This window comes from Syngnathus typhle, linkage group LG20 (assembly GCF_033458585.1).
Source record: "Syngnathus typhle isolate RoL2023-S1 ecotype Sweden linkage group LG20, RoL_Styp_1.0, whole genome shotgun sequence".
Classification (NCBI taxonomy): Eukaryota; Metazoa; Chordata; class Actinopteri; order Syngnathiformes; family Syngnathidae; genus Syngnathus; species Syngnathus typhle.
The window spans coordinates 8,031,841-8,046,666 of record NC_083757.1 but is presented as its reverse complement, the minus strand read 5'-3'; positions in this window follow the sequence as shown (position 1 = coordinate 8,046,666).

Genomic DNA, 14,826 nt, shown 5'->3' with positions numbered 1-14,826 from the left:
GTCGAAAAATGATGAACAGTTGAAAGTTGGAATGGGTTGAATCGGTTGAAAAATGTAGAAATGAGAAGGGAAAAGGGAATTGGGTGTGAATTTCAAAATAAAAGATGTGAAGTTTTTGGTAAGTGGGAAGTTGTGGAATAGGTAGAAAAATGATGAACAGTTGAAAGTTGGAATGGGTTGAATCGGTTGAAAAATGTAGAAATGAGAAGGGAAAAGTGAATTGGGTGTGAATTTCAAAATAAAAGATGTGAAGTTTTTGGTAAGTGGGAAGTTGTGGAATAGGTAGAAAAATGATGAACAGTTGAAAGTTGGAATGGGTTGAATCGGTTGAAAAATGTAGAAATGAGAAGGGAAAAGGAAATTGAGTGTGAATTTCAAAATAAAAGATGTGAAGTTTTTGGTAAGTGGGAAGTTGTGGAATAGGTAGAAAAATGATGAACAGTTGAAAGTTGGAATGGGTTGAATCGGTTGAAAAATGTAGAAATTAGAGTACAAAAACGGAATTTGAGAGAATTTTGGTTGAATTTCAAAATAAAAGATGTGAAGTTTTTGGTAAGTGGGAAGTTGTGGAATAGGTAGAAAAATGATGAACAGTTGAAAGTTGGAATGGGTTGAATCGGTTGAAAAATGTAGAAATGAGAAGGGAAAAGGAAATTGGGTGTGAATTTCAAAATAAAAGATGTGAAGTTTTTGGTAAGTGGGAAGTTGTGGAATAGGTAGAAAAATGATGAACAGTTGAAAGTTGGAATGGGTTGAATCGGTTGAAAAATGTAGAAATGAGAAGGGAAAAGGGAATTGGGTGTGAATTTCAAAATAAAAGATGTGAAGTTTTTGGTAAATGGGAAGTTGTGGAATAGGTCGAAAAATGATGAACAGTTGAAAGTTGGAATGGGTTGAATCGGTTGAAAAATGTAGAAATGAGAAGGGAAAGGGAATTGGGTGTGAATTTCAAAATAAAAGATGTGAAGCTTTTGGTAAGTGGGAAGTTGTGGAATCGGTAGAAAAATAATGAACAGTTGAAAGTTGGAATGGGTTGAATCGGTTGAAAAATGTAGAAATTAGAGTAGAAAAACGAAATTTTAGAGAATTTTGGTTGAATTTCAAAATAAAAGATGTGAAGTTTTTGGTAAGTGGGACGTTGTGGAATAGGTAGGCAAAGGATGAACAGTTGAAAGTTTGAACGAGTTGAATCGGTTGAAAAATGTAGAAGTTAGAGGTGAAAAACGAAATTTTGTGAAAATTTGTCGGAATTTTTAACGTGAAAACTTGAAATTTTCGAATTTGGGAATTTTGGGAATGTCGAGAATCCTTCCGAATGTGATTAGAATGTGTTGAATGATGTGAATTTGAAATTGGAACGACGTAAATGTGAAATGTAGAATGTGCCATTAAGAATGAATGGGGAAAAATTTGTCGGAATTTTGGGAATTTTGCGGAATCGGTAAATTTTCGGAATGAGAAAAATGGAAGCGCTCGTCGCGTGAATATTTGGAATACGTGAAAAGTGGAATGGAGTGAATCGGATGAATTATGTGGAAGATGAAACGTGTCGAAAAAGTGTGGAGAATAAAATAGAAGAATAATAATAACTAGAATTTTGCAATTTCTGGAGAAATTGCGTGTGAAGGCGAAATGTATGAATAACTTCTTCGGGGAATGCTGCCGAACGATGTTGAAACGTGTTGAATTACTTGAGAAATGTAGAATATTTGGAGAATTTGTGGCGAATTTCAAAATAAAAGATGTGAAGTTTTTGGTAAGTGGGAAGTTGTGGAATAGGTCGAAAAATGATGAACAGTTGAAAGTTGGAATGGGTTGAATTGGTTGAAAAATGTAGAAATGAGAAGGGAAAAAGGAATTGGGTGTGAATTTCAAAATAAAAGATGTGAAGGTTTTGGGAAGTTGTGGAATAGGTCGAAAAATGATGAACAGTTGAAAGTTGGAATGGGTTGAATCGGTTGAAAAATGTAGAAATGAGAAGGGAAAAGGGAATTGGGTGTGAATTTCAAAATAAAAGATGTGAAGTTTTTGGTAAGTGGGAAGTTGTGGAATAGGTCGAAAAATGATGAACAGTTGAAAGTTGGAATGGGTTGAATCGGTTGAAAAATGTAGAAATGAGAAGGGAAAAGGGAATTGGGTGTGAATTTCAAAATAAAAGATGTGAAGTTTTTGGTAAGTGGGAAGTTGTGGAATAGGTCGAAAAATGATGAACAGTTGAAAGTTGGAATGGGTTGAATCGGTTGAAAAATGTAGAAATGAGAAGGGAAAAGGGAATTGGGTGTGAATTTCAAAATAAAAGATGTGAAGTTTTTGGTAAGTGGGAAGTTGTGGAATAGGTAGAAAAATGATGAACAGTTGAAAGTTGGAATGGGTTGAATCGGTTGAAAAATGTAGAAATGAGAAGGGAAAAGGGAATTAGGTGTGAATTTCAAAATAAAAGAATTGAAGTTTTTGGTAAGTGGGAAGTTGTGGAATAGGTAGAAAAATGATGAACAGTTGAAAGTTGGAATGGGTTGAATCGGTTGAAAAATGTAGAAATGAGAAGGGAAAAAGGAATTGGGTGTGAATTTCAAAATAAAAGATGTGAAGTTTTTGGGAAGTTGTGGAATAGGTAGAAACATGATGAACAGTTGAAAGTTGGAATGGGTTGAATCGGTTGAAAAATGTAGAAATTAGAGTACAAAAACGGAATTTGAGAGAATCTTGGTTGAATTTCAAAATAAAAGATGTGAAATTTTTGGTAAGTGGGAAGTTGTGGAATAGGTAGAAAAATGATGAACAGTTGAAAGTTGGAATGGGTTGAATCGGTTGAAAAATGTAGAAATGAGAAGGGAAAAGGGAATTGGGTGTGAATTTCAAAATAAAAGATGTGAAGTTTTTGGTAAATGGGAAGTTGTGGAATAGGTCGAAAAATGATGAACAGTTGAAAGTTGGAATGGGTTGAATCGGTTGAAAAATGTAGAAATGAGAAGGGAAAGGGAATTGGGTGTGAATTTCAAAATAAAAGATGTGAAGCTTTTGGTAAGTGGGAAGTTGTGGAATCGGTAGAAAAATAATGAACAGTTGAAAGTTGGAATGGGTTGAATCGGTTGAAAAATGTAGAAATTAGAGTAGAAAAACGAAATTTTAGAGAATTTTGGTTGAATTTCAAAATAAAAGATGTGAAGTTTTTGGTAAGTGGGACGTTGTGGAATAGGTAGGCAAAGGATGAACAGTTGAAAGTTTGAACGAGTTGAATCGGTTGAAAAATGTAGAAGTTAGAGGTGAAAAACGAAATTTTGTGAAAATTTGTCGGAATTTTTAACGTGAAAACGTGAAATTTTCGAATTTGGGAATTTTGGGAATGTCGAGAATCCTTCCGAATGTGATTAGAATGTGTTGAATGATGTGAATTTGAAATTGGAACGACGTAAATGTGAAATGTAGAATGTGCCATTAAGAATGAATGGGGAAAAATTTGTCGGAATTTTGGGAATTTTGCGGAATCGGTAAATTTTCGGAACGAGAAAAATGGAAGCGCTCGTCGCGTGAATATTTGGAATACGTGAAAAGTGGAATGGAGTGAATCGGATGAATTATGTGGAAGATGAAACGTGTCGAAAAAGTGTGGAGAATAAAATAGAAGAATAATAATAATAATAATAATAGAGAATGGTGTAGAATAACATATGTGTGAAGGCCTTCGCCTTCACACAATAATAACTAGAATTTTGCAATTTCTGGAGAAATTGCGTGTGAAGGCGAAATGTATGAATAACTTTTTCGGGGAATGCTGCCGAACGATGTTGAAACGTGTTGAATTACTTGAGAAATGTAGAATATTTGGAGAATTTGTGGCGAATTTCAAAATAAAAGATGTGAAGTTTTTGGTAAGTGGGAAGTTGTGGAATAGGTCGAAAAATGATGAACAGTTGAAAGTTGGAATGGGTTGAATCGGTTGAAAAATGTAGAAATGAGAAGGGAAAAAGGAATTGGGTGTGAATTTCAAAATAAAAGATGTGAAGGTTTTGGGAAGTTGTGGAATAGGTCGAAAAATGATGAACAGTTGAAAGTTGGAATGGGTTGAATCGGTTGAAAAATGTAGAAATGAGAAGGGAAAAGGGAATTGGGTGTGAATTTCAAAATAAAAGATGTGAAGTTTTTGGTAAGTGGGAAGTTGTGGAATAGGTAGAAAAATGATGAACAGTTGAAAGTTGGAATGGGTTGAATCGGTTGAAAAATGTAGAAATGAGAAGGGAAAAGTGAATTGGGTGTGAATTTCAAAATAAAAGATGTGAAGTTTTTGGTAAGTGGGAAGTTGTGGAATAGGTAGAAAAATGATGAACAGTTGAAAGTTGGAATGGGTTGAATCGGTTGAAAAATGTAGAAATGAGAAGGGAAAAGGAAATTGAGTGTGAATTTCAAAATAAAAGATGTGAAGTTTTTGGTAAGTGGGAAGTTGTGGAATAGGTAGAAAAATGATGAACAGTTGAAAGTTGGAATGGGTTGAATCGGTTGAAAAATGTAGAAATTAGAGTACAAAAACGGAATTTGAGAGAATTTTGGTTGAATTTCAAAATAAAAGATGTGAAGTTTTTGGTAAGTGGGAAGTTGTGGAATAGGTAGAAAAATGATGAACAGTTGAAAGTTGGAATGGGTTGAATCGGTTGAAAAATGTAGAAATGAGAAGGGAAAAGGAAATTGGGTGTGAATTTCAAAATAAAAGATGTGAAGTTTTTGGTAAGTGGGAAGTTGTGGAATAGGTAGAAAAATGATGAACAGTTGAAAGTTGGAATGGGTTGAATCGGTTGAAAAATGTAGAAATGAGAAGGGAAAAGGGAATTGGGTGTGAATTTCAAAATAAAAGATGTGAAGTTTTTGGTAAATGGGAAGTTGTGGAATAGGTCGAAAAATGATGAACAGTTGAAAGTTGGAATGGGTTGAATCGGTTGAAAAATGTAGAAATGAGAAGGGAAAGGGAATTGGGTGTGAATTTCAAAATAAAAGATGTGAAGCTTTTGGTAAGTGGGAAGTTGTGGAATCGGTAGAAAAATAATGAACAGTTGAAAGTTGGAATGGGTTGAATCGGTTGAAAAATGTAGAAATTAGAGTAGAAAAACGAAATTTTAGAGAATTTTGGTTGAATTTCAAAATAAAAGATGTGAAGTTTTTGGTAAGTGGGACGTTGTGGAATAGGTAGGCAAAGGATGAACAGTTGAAAGTTTGAACGAGTTGAATCGGTTGAAAAATGTAGAAGTTAGAGGTGAAAAACGAAATTTTGTGAAAATTTGTCGGAATTTTTAACGTGAAAACTTGAAATTTTCGAATTTGGGAATTTTGGGAATGTCGAGAATCCTTCCGAATGTGATTAGAATGTGTTGAATGATGTGAATTTGAAATTGGAACGACGTAAATGTGAAATGTAGAATGTGCCATTAAGAATGAATGGGGAAAAATTTGTCGGAATTTTGGGAATTTTGCGGAATCGGTAAATTTTCGGAATGAGAAAAATGGAAGCGCTCGTCGCGTGAATATTTGGAATACGTGAAAAGTGGAATGGAGTGAATCGGATGAATTATGTGGAAGATGAAACGTGTCGAAAAAGTGTGGAGAATAAAATAGAAGAATAATAATAATAACTAGAATTTTGCAATTTCTGGAGAAATTGCGTGTGAAGGCGAAATGTATGAATAACTTTTTCGGGGAATGCTGCCGAACGATGTTGAAACGTGTTGAATTACTTGAGAAATGTAGAATATTTGGAGAATTTGTGGTGAATTTCAAATTTGAAAGTTTGGAATTTTTGGTAAGTGGGAAGTTGTGGAATAGGTAGGCAAAAGATGAACAGTTGAAAGTTGGAATGGGTTGAATCGGTTGAAAAATGTAGAAATTAGAGTAGAAAAACGAAATTTTGGAGAATTTGGTTGAATTTCGAATTTGGAATTTTTGGTAAGTGGGAAGTTGTGGAATAGGTAGGCAAAAGATGTACAGTTGAAAGTTGGAACGAGTTGAATCAGTTAAAAAATGTAGAAGTTAGAGCAAATGTTGAATCCCCATAGAGAATGAATGGGAAAATAAAAAAAAGCAATTGCGCCAAAATCTTTCTAAATTTGGAACAAAAAAAAAAAACGGCCTCAGGAGGTTCACTTTTGGGGTAAAAATGTCGAAACGGGTTAAATCAGACAAAAAACGAAAAAGTTAGCGCAAATGTAGCTATTTGGGCCACTCAGTGTTGAAATAAGGTCACTTCCGGTTTGATTCGGGTCACTTCCGGTCTAGTTTGGGTCACTTCCGGTTTATTTGGGTCACTTCCGGTTTAAAACAGGTCACTTCCGGTTTAGCTGAGGTCACTTCCGGTTTATTTGGGGTCATTTCCGGTCTAAATAGGTCACTTCCGGTTCATTTGGGGTCACTTCCGGTTTGATTTGGGGTCACTTCCGGTTTACCAGAGGTCACTTCCGGTCTATTTGGGGTCACTTCCGGTTTATTTGGGTCACTTCCGGTTTGATTTGGGTCACTTCCGGTTTAATTTGGGTCACTTCCGGTTCGTCTGAGGTCACTTCCGGTTTATTAGGGGTCATTTCCGGTCTAAAATGGTCACTTCCGGTACATTTGGGGTCACTTCCGGTTTGATTTGGGGTCACTTCCGGTTTACCTGAGGTCACCTCCGGTCTATTTGGGGTCACTTTCGGTTTGATTTGGGGCACTTCCGGTTCATTCTGGGTTCATTGGTGGCACTTCAGGGTCATCCAAGATGGCCGCCACACTGGAATTGGGGGTCAAGGGTTGAATTGTGTAAGCATAGTGGAAGTGGGGGTGAATGGGAGTGAATGTGGGAAGCATAGTGGAAGTGGGGGTGAATGGGAGTGAATGTGGTAAGCATAAGGTGAATAAGGGGAATAAATGTGGAACGGGTTGAATCGGTCGAAAAATGTAGAAATTAGAGTAGAAAAACGAAATTTTAGAGAATTTTGGTTGAATTTCAAATTTGAGAATTTGGAATTTTTGGTAAGTGGGAAGTTGTGGAATAGGTAGGCAAAAGATGAACAGTTGAAAGTTGGAACGGGTTGAATCGGTTGAAAAATGTAGAAATTAGAGTGGAATAACGGAATTTGAGAGAATTTTGGTTGAATTTCAAATTTGAAAATTTGGAACTTTTGGTAAGTGGGAAGTTGTGGAATAGGTAGGCAAAAGATGAACAGTTGAAAGTTGGAACGGGTTGAATCGGTTGAAAAATGTAGAAATTAGAGTGGAATAACAGAATTTGAGAGAATTTTGGTTGAATTTCAAATTTGAAAATTTGGAATTTTTGGTAAGTGGGAAGTTGTGGAATAGGTAGGCAAAAGATGAACAGTTGAAAGTTGGAATGGGTTGAATCGGTTGAAAAATGTAGAAGTTAGAGGTGAAAAACGAAATTTTGTGAAATGTCGAATGTGCCATTAAGAATGGATGGGGAAAAATTTGTCGGAATTTTGGGAATTTTGCGGAATCGGAAAATTTTCGGAATGAGAAAAATACAAGCCACCCTTTCCTGAATATTTGGAATACGTGAAAAGTGGAATGGAGTGAATCGGATGAATTATGTGAAAGATGAAACGGGACAAAAAAGTGAGGAGAATAAAATAGAATAATAATAATAATAATAATAATAACTAGAATTTTGCAATTTCTGGAGAAATTGCGTGTGAAGGCGAAATGTATGAATAACTTTTTCGGGGAATGCTGCCGAACGATGTTGAAACGTGTTGAATTACTTGAGAAATGTAGAATATTTGGAGAATTTGTGGTGAATTTCAAAATTGAAAGTTTGGAATATTTGGTAAGTGGGAAGTTGTGGAATAGGTAGGCAAAAGATGAACAGTTGAAAGTTGGAATGGGTTGAATCGGTAGAAAAATGTAGAAGTTAGAGTAGAAAAACGAAATTTTGGAGAATTTGGTTGAATTTTAAATTTGGAATTGTTGGTAAGTGGGAAGTTGTGGAATAGGTAGGCAAAAGATGAACAGTTGAAAGTTGGAACGGGTTGAATCAGTTAAAAAATGTAGAAGTTAGAGCAAATGTTGAATCCCCATAGAGAATGAATGGGAAAATAAAAAAAAGCAATTGCGCCAAAATCTTTCTAAATTTGGAACAAAACCAAAAAAAACGGCCTCAGGAGGTTCACTTTTGGGGTAAAAATGTTGAAACGGGTTAAATCGGACAAAAAACGAAGACGTTAGCGCAAATGTAGCTATTTGGGGCACTTAGTATTGAAATAAGGTAACTTCTGGCTTGATTCGGGTCATTTCCGGTCTAATTTGGGTCACTTCCGGTTTATTTGGGTCACTTCCGGTTTAAAACAGGTCACTTCCGGTTTAGCTGAGGTCACTTCCGGTTTATTTGGGGTCATTTCCGGTCTAAAAAGGTAACTTCCGGTTCATTTTGGGTCACTTCCGGTTTGATTTGGGGTCACTTCCGGTTTACCAGAGGTCACTTCCGGTCTATTTGGGGTCACTTCCGGTCTATTTGGGGTCACTTCCGGTTTATTTGGGTCACTTCCGGTTTAATTTGGGTCACTTCCGGTTCGTCTGAGGTCACTTCCGGTTTATTTGGGGTCATTTCCGGTCTAAAAAGGTCACTTCCGGTACATTTGGGGTCACTTCCGGTTTGATTTGGGGTCACTTCCGGTTTACCTGAGGTCACTTCCGGTCTATTTGGGGTCACTTTCGGTTTGATTTGGGGCACTTCCGGTTCATTCTGGGTTCATTGGTGGCACTTCAGGGTCATCCAAGATGGCCGCCACACTGGAATTGGGGGTCAAGGGTTGAATTGTGTAAGCATAGTGGAAGTGGGGGTGAATGGGAGTGAATGTGGGAAGCATAGTGGAAGTGGGGGTGAATGGGAGTGAATGTGGGAAGCATAAGGTGAATAAGGGGAATAAATGTGGAATGGGTTGAATCGGTCGAAAAATGTAGAAATTAGAGTAGAAAAACGAAATTTTAGAGAATTTTGGTTGAATTTCAAATTTGAGAATTTGGAATTTTTGGTAAGTGGGAAGTTGTGGAATAGGTAGGCAAAAGATGAACAGTTGAAAGTTGGAATGGGTTGAATCGGTTGAAAAATGTAGAAAGTAGAGTGGAATAACGGAATTTTAGAGAATTTTGGTTGAATTTCAAATTTGAAAATTTGGAATTTTTGGTAAGTGGGAAGTTGTGGAATAGGTAGGCAAAAGATGAACAGTTGAAAGTTGGAATGGGTTGAATCGGTTGAAAAATGTAGAAAGTAGAGTGGAATAACGGAATTTTAGAGAATTTTGGTTGAATTTCAAATTTGAAAATTTGGAATTTTTGGTAAGTGGGAAGTTGTGGAATAGGTAGGCAAAAAATGAACAGTTGAAAGTTGGAATGGGTTGAATCGGTTGAAAAATGTAGAAGTTAGAGGTGAAAAACGAAATTTTGTGAAATGTCGAATGTGCCATTAAGAATGGATGGGGAAAAATTTGTCGGAATTTTGGGAATTTTGCGGAATCGGAAAATTTTCGGAATGAGAAAAATACAAGCCACCCTTTCCTGAATATTTGGAATACGTGAAAAGTGGAATGGAGTGAATCGGATGAATTTTGTGAAAGAAGAAGCGGGACAGAAAAGTGAGGAGAATAAAATAGAAGAATAATAATAATAACTAGAATTTTGCAATTTCTGGAGAAATTGCGTGTGAAGGCGAAATGTATGAATAACTTTTTCGGGGAATGCTGCCGAATGATGTTGAAACGTGTTGAATTACTTGAGAAATGTAGAATATTTGGAGAATTTGTGGTGAATTTCAAAATTGAAAGTTTGGAATATTTGGTAAGTGGGAAGTTGTGGAATAGGTAGGCAAAAGATGAACAGTTGAAAGTTGGAATGGGTTGAATCGGTTGAAAAATGTAGAAATTAGAGTAGAAAAACGAAATTTTGGAGAATTTGGTTGAATTTCGAATTTGGAATTTTTGGTAAGTGGGAAGTTGTGGAATAGGTAGGCAAAAGATGTACAGTTGAAAGTTGGAACGGGTTGAATCAGTTAAAAAATGTAGAAGTTAGAGCAAATGTTGAATCCCCATAGAGAATGAATGGGAAAATAAAAAAAAGCAATTGCGCCAAAATCTTTCTAAATTTGGAACAAAACAAAAAAAACGGCCTCAGGAGATTCACTTTTGGGGTAAAAATGTTGAAACGGGTTAAATCAGACAAAAAACGAAAAAGTTAGCGCAAATGTAGCTATTTGGGCCACTCAGTGTTGAAATAAGGTCACTTCCGGTTTGATTCGGGTCACTTCCGGTCTATTTGGGGTCACTTCCGGTTTATTTGGGTCACTTCCGGTTTAATTTGGGTCACTTCCGGTTCGTCTGAGGTCACTTCCGGTTTATTAGGGGTCACTTCCGGTCTAAAAAGGTCACTTCCGGTTCATTTGGGGTCACTTCCGGTTTGATTTAGGGTCACTTCCGGTTTACCAGAGGTCACTTCCGGTCTATTTGGGGTCACTTCCGGTTTATTTGGGTCACTTCCGGTTTAATTTGGGTCACTTCCGGTTCGTCTGAGGTCACTTCCTGTTTATTAGGGGTCATTTCCGGTCTAAAAAGGTCACTTCCGGTACGTTTGGGGTCACTTCCGGTTTGATTTGGGGTCACTTCCGGTTTACCTGAGGTCACTTCCGGTCTATTTGGGGTCACTTTCGGTTTGATTTGGGGCACTTCCGGTTCATTTTGGGTTCATTGGGGGCACTTGAGGGTCAATCCAAGATGGCCGCCACACTGGAATTGGGGGTCAAGGGTTGAATGTGTAAGCGTAGTGGAAGTGGGGGTGAATGGGAGTGAATGTGGGAAGCATAAGGTGAATGCATTTGGAATGGGTTGAATCGGTCGAAAAATGTAGAAATTAGAGTAGAAAAACGAAATTTTAGAGAATTTTGGTTGAATTTCAAATTTGAGAATTTGGAATTTTTGGTAAGTGGGAAGTTGTGGAATAGGTAGGCAAAAGATGAACAGTTGAAAGTTGGAATGGGTTGAATCGGTTGAAAAATGTAGAAATTAGAGTGGAATAACGGAATTAGAGAGAATTTTGGTTGAATTTCAAATTTGAAAATTTGGAATTTTTAGTAAATGGGAAGTTGTGGAATAGGTAGGCAAAAGATGAACAGTTGGAATGGGTTGAATCGGTTGAAAAATGTAGAAGTTAGAGGTGAAAAACGAAATTTTGTGAAATGTCGAATGTGCCATTAAGAATGGATGGGGAAAAATTTGTCGGAATTTTGGGAATTTTGCGGAATCGGAAAATTTTCGGAATGAGAAAAATACAAGCGCTCATGTCGTGAATATTTGGAATACGTGAAAAGTGGAATGGAGTGAATCGGATGAATTATGTGAAAGATGAAACGGGACAAAAAAGTGGCGGGAATAAAATAGAATAATAATAATAACTAGAATTTTGCAATTTCTGGAGAAATTGCGTGTGAAGGCGAAATGTATGAATAACTTCTTCGGGGAATGCTGCCGAACGATGTTGAAACGTGTTGAATTACTTGAGAAATGTAGAATATTTGGAGAATTTGTGGCGAATTTCAAAATAAAAGATGTGAAGTTTTTGGTAAGTGGGAAGTTGTGGAATAGGTCGAAAAATGATGAACAGTTGAAAGTTGGAATGGGTTGAATCGGTTGAAAAATGTAGAAATGAGAAGGGAAAAAGGAATTGGGTGTGAATTTCAAAATAAAAGATGTGAAGGTTTTGGGAAGTTGTGGAATAGGTCGAAAAATGATGAACAGTTGAAAGTTGGAATGGGTTGAATCGGTTGAAAAATGTAGAAATGAGAAGGGAAAAGGGAATTGGGTGTGAATTTCAAAATAAAAGATGTGAAGTTTTTGAGGAGTGGGAAGTTGTGGAATAGGTAGAAAAATGATGAACAGTTGGAATGGGTTGAATCGGTTGAAAAATGTAGAAATGAGAAGGGAAAAGGGAATTGGGTGTGAATTTCAAAATAAAAGATGTGAAGTTTTTGGTAAGTGGGAAGTTGTGGAATAGGTAGAAAAATGATGAACAGTTGAAAGTTGGAATGGGTTGAATCGGTTGAAAAATGTAGAAATGAGAAGGGAAAAGGGAATTGAGTGTGAATTTCAAAATAAAAGATGTGAAGTTTTTGGTAAGTGGGAAGTTGTGGAATAGGTAGACAAATGATGAACTGTTGAAAGTTGGAATGGGTTGAATCGGTTGAAAAATGTAGAAATGAGAAGGGAAAAGGGAATTGGGTGTGAATTTCAAAATAAAAGATGTGAAGTTTTTGGTAAGTGGGAAGTTGTGGAATAGGTAGAAAAATGATGAACAGTTGAAAGTTGGAATGGGTTGAATCGGTTGAAAAATGTAGAAATGAGAAGGGAAAAAGGAATTGGGTGTGAATTTCAAAATAAAAGATGTGAAGGTTTTGGGAAGTTGTGGAATAGGTCGAAAAATGATGAACAGTTGAAAGTTGGAATGGGTTGAATCGGTTGAAAAATGTAGAAATGAGAAGGGAAAAGGGAATTGGGTGTGAATTTCAAAATAAAAGATGTGAAGTTTTTGGTAAGTGGGAAGTTGTGGAATAGGTAGAAAAATGATGAACAGTTGAAAGTTGGAATGGGTTGAATCGGTTGAAAAATGTAGAAATGAGAAGGGAAAAGGGAATTGGGTGTGAATTTCAAAATAAAAGATGTGAAGTTTTTGGTAAGTGGGAAGTTGTGGAATAGGTAGAAAAATGATGAACAGTTGAAAGTTGGAATGGGTTGAATCGGTTGAAAAATGTAGAAAGGAGAAGGGAAAAGGGAATTGAGTGTGAATTTCAAAATAAAAGATGTGAAGTTTTTGGGAAGTTGTGGAATAGGTAGAAAAATGATGAACAGTAGAAAGTTGGAATGGGTTGAATCGGTTGAAAAATGTAGAAATGAGAAGGGAAAAGGGAATTGGGTGTGAATTTCAAAATAAAAGATGTGAAGTTTTTGGTAAGTGGGAAGTTGTGGAATAGGTAGAAAAATGATGAACAGTTGAAAGTTGGAATGGGTTGAATCGGTTGAAAAATGTAGAAATGAGAAGGGAAAAAGGAATTGGGTGTGAATTTCAAAATAAAAGATGTGAAGTATTTGGGAAGTTGTGGAATAGGTAGAAAAATGATGAACAGTTCAAAGTTGGAATGGGTTGAATCGGTTGAAAAATGTAGAAATTAGAGTACAAAAACGGAATTTGAGAGAATTTTGGTTGAATTTCAAAATAAAAGATGTGAAGTTTTTGGTAAGTGGGAAGTTGTGGAATAGGTAGAAAAATGATGAACAGTTGAAAGTTGGAATGGGTTGAATCGGTTGAAAAATGTAGAAATTAGAGTAGAAAAACGGAATTTAAGAGAATTTTAGTTGAATTTCAAAATAAAAGATGTGAAGTTTTTGGTAAGTGGAACGTTGTGGAATAGGTAGGCAAAAGATGAACAGTTGAAAGTTGGAACGAGTTGAATCGGTTGAAAAATGTAGAAGTTAGAGGTGAAAAACGAAATTTTGTGAAAATTTGTCGGAATTTATAACGTGAAAACGTGAAATTTTCGAATTTGGGAATTTTGGGAATATCGAGAATCCTTCCGAATGTGATTAGAATGTGCTGAATGATGTGAATTTCAAATTGGAACGACGTAAATGTGAAATGTCGAATGTGCCATTAAGAATGAATGGGGAAAAATTTGTCGGAATTTGGGGAATTTTGCGGAATCGGAAAATATTCGGAATGAGAAAAATGGAAGCCACCCTTTCCTGAATATTTGGAATACGTGAAAAGTGGAATGGAGTGAATCGGATGAATTATGTGGACGATGAAACGGGACAAAAAAGTGAGGAGAATAAAATATAATAATAATAACTAGAATTTTGCAATTTCTGGAGAAATTGCGTGTGAAGGCGAAATGTATGAATAACTTTTTCGGGGAATGCTGCCGAACGATGTTGAAACGTGGTGAATTACTTGAGAAATGTAGAATATTTGGAGAATTTGTGGTGAATTTCAAAATTGAAAGTTTGGAATATTTGGTAAGTGGGAAGTTGTGGAATAGGTAGGCAAAAGATGAACAGTTGAAAGTTGGAATGGGTTGAATCGGTAGAAAAATGTAGAAGTTAGAGTAGAAAAACGAAATTTTGGAGAATTTGGTTGAATTTTAAATTTGGAATTGTTGGTAAGTGGGAAGTTGTGGAATAGGTAGGCAAAAGATGAACAGTTGAAAGTTGGAACGGGTTGAATCAGTTAAAAAATGTAGAAGTTAGAGCAAATGTTGAATCCCCATAGAGAATGAATGGGAAAATAAAAAAAAACCATTGCGCCAAAATCTTTCTAAATTTGGAACAAAACCAAAAAAAACGGCCTCAGGAGGTTCACTTTTGGGGTAAAAATGTTGAAACGGGTTAAATCGGACAAAAAACGAAGACGTTAGCGCAAATGTAGCTATTTGGGGCACTTAGTGTTGAAATAAGGTCACTTCCGGTCTAATTTGGGTCACTTCCGGTTTATTTGGGTCACTTCCGGTTTAAAACAGGTCACTTCCGGTTTAGCTGAGGTCACTTCCGGTTTAGCTGAGGTCACTTCCGGTTTATTTGGGGTCATTTCCGGTCTAAAAAGGTCACTTCCGGTTCATTTTGGGTCACTTCCGGTTTGATTTGGGGTCACTTCCGGTTTACCAGAGGTCACTTCCGGTCTATTTGGGGTCACTTCCGGTCTAATTGGGGTCACTTCCGGTTTATTTGGGTCACTTCCGGTTTAAAACAGGTCACTTCCGGTTTAGCTGAGGTCACTTCCGGTTTATTTGGGGTCATTTCCGGTCTAAAAAGGTAACTTCCG